Below are 2,339 nucleotides of genomic sequence, written 5' to 3'. Positions count from 1 at the left end.
AGGGGCAGGACCCAGCCCCCAGTCAGGGGAGAGCTGCCGGCAGGCAGAGAAGAGCCGCTCCACGCCCACCTAGGAGCTGGTGTCCTCCGCCCCACGTTCCCCCGGCCAGGCAGGAACCCGGGCCGGGGTACGCTCGGAGGAGGGCGGATGCACCCGCTGCGGTCAGCCTGCTCCCAGCCCACGGATCGTGAGCGTTCGCCCAGGGAGAAGCCGGAGGGCTCCCTCCCCCACCGCGGGCAACAGAAGACCCCGAAGGGCAGCTGGAGGGAGGGCCGCTGGGGCAGGGCGGCGCTGGAGGTGGGCACGCAGGGCAGGGCGACCGGCGCCCCGGGAGCGGGAGGGTCCTCCGGCCGGCCGAAACCAGCCCAGGCCGGGAAGCACCGCCGCCCACGTGGCGTAGGCTCCGGCTCGGGCCGCCCCCTCTCCAGGGCGCCCACCGGGGGCCGGGTGCGCGCGGGGCCGGGCCGCGGGAAGGGCCGCGCGCTGAGGGGCTGGAGGGCGCCGGGGCCCCCGCGACTGCCTACCTGCGGCCGCGCCCGCCCCGCGCCCCGCCACGTGACCGCGCCCCGCCCCGCGCGCGCGTGCGCCCTGCCGGCTCCCCATTGTTGGCCGCGCGCGCGTCACGGGGCGGGGCGGGGCGGCCGGAGGAGGGCGGAGGGCGGCGGGCGGCGGGAGGGAAGCAGCGTCCGCGCCGCCGCCGCCGCCGCCGCCGCCGCCGCCGAGCCCCGCCGCCGAGGAGCAAGCAAGTCGCGCCGCCGCCCCGCCGCCCGCGGCCGAAGCAGCCCCGCGCCGCCGCCCCGCCCCGCCGTGCCCGCCCCGCCGCTGGATGCCGGCGGCCGGCGGCCCAGCTCTCAGAGGCGGAGCGCGCGGCGCGGGCGGCGGCGGCGGCGGCGCGGGCGGCCGGCGGCCGAGAGCGAGGGGCGCGGGCCCGAGCGCTAGCGCCGCCATGCCCGGCTCCACCAGCCAGCCCGACGGCGGCGGCGGCGACCCCAGCCTGCGCCCCCGCCCCCGCCGCCCCCGCCGCCGCCGCCGCCGCCGCCGCCGCCCCTGCCCCTGCCCGAGGGCGCCGAGGAGGAGGCCGCGCCCGCGACGCGGCCGCCGCGCGCTGCGCCTGGCGCTGGACCAGCTCTCGGGGCTGGGGCTGGGGGCGCAGGCGGCCCGGACGAGGAGGGGCGGCCGCGGGCGGCGGGACCGCGGCGGCGGTGGGCGCGCGGACGGCGGGGCGCGGCGGAGCCTGCGCCCCCGACGACCAGAACTGGCGCGCCCGCGGTGGCCAGGCCGTGGCGCCGGGCTCGCTGGCGCTGCTGGAGCCCGACGTGAGCCCGCCGCCGCCGCCGCCGCCCCGGCAGTCGCCGCCCGACGTGTTCGCCGGCTTCGCGCCCCACCCCGCGGCCCTGGGCCCCCAGACGCTGCTGGCCGAGCAGATGAGCGTGATCGGCAGCCGCAAGAAGAGCGTGAACATGACCGAGTGCGTGCCCGTGCCCAGCTCCGAGCACGTCGCCGAGATCGTGGGTCGCCAGGGTGAGTGGCCGCCGTCTGGGGCGCCGCCCCCGGGGTCCCCGCACCGCGCGCCCTGGGGAGGGGGCCGCCCCAGCCCAGCCCGCGGCCGGACGCCAGGCCCTGGCCACGCCCCGTGTGGGCCCCGGCCTCAGTGGCCGCCTGTGCGCCTTTGTCCTGCCGCGGGCCGCGGGAGAAAGTTGGGCGCAGCCCGCGCTCCTCCCCTCCACGCTCCGTTCCGCCGCTGCCTTTGTCTGGGCACCTCCAGCCCGGTCAAGCCCCTCTGTGCGGCGCCTCTGCTCAGGCCCTGGGCCGCCTGCTGTGACATCCCAAGAACCAGGGGCCGGGCTGGGCGGTGGCGCGCTGCACCCCAAAGCAGGCACGGGGCGGGCTCGCAGGGGAGGGGGTGGCTCGGGGGCGGGGCAGGGGCTCAGGCAGGGTCAAAGAGAAGTTCGGGCGTACAAAGAAGGTGCACATCTCCACTTGCCAGCCTGGGAGCCCTGCTGGGTGGGGGGAGCACAGGATGAGAGAGGATCCCCACCTCCCTCAGCCCGAATTCGGGATGTGGGGACATGCTTAAGGACCAGCTGTAAAAGCTCTCCTGAGATCCAGGCTCCTAGCCTCCTGGCAGGCCCAGGGTGTGGGGTCCCAGCAGCAGCATTGTCAGAGTCCCTGTGGCCGCCCATTGTTCTCTTTGTTAGAGAGCCAGTCTGAGATTTGCAGGGTGACATCAGGCCGGCCGCCGCTCGTTGGCCCTGGGCTGAGATGCGGGCGGGCGGCCAGGAGGGTGGTGGGCAGTGCTCCTCGGACACACGCCCACCCTTTTAGCCACTGCCACAGCC

The sequence above is a fragment of the Ursus maritimus genome, unplaced genomic scaffold, assembly GCF_017311325.1.
Source record: "Ursus maritimus isolate PB19 unplaced genomic scaffold, ASM1731132v1 scaffold_14, whole genome shotgun sequence".
Lineage (NCBI taxonomy): Eukaryota > Metazoa > Chordata > Mammalia > Carnivora > Ursidae > Ursus > Ursus maritimus.
The sequence above is the reverse complement of the archived record's forward strand: the minus strand, read 5'-3'. Positions refer to the sequence as shown.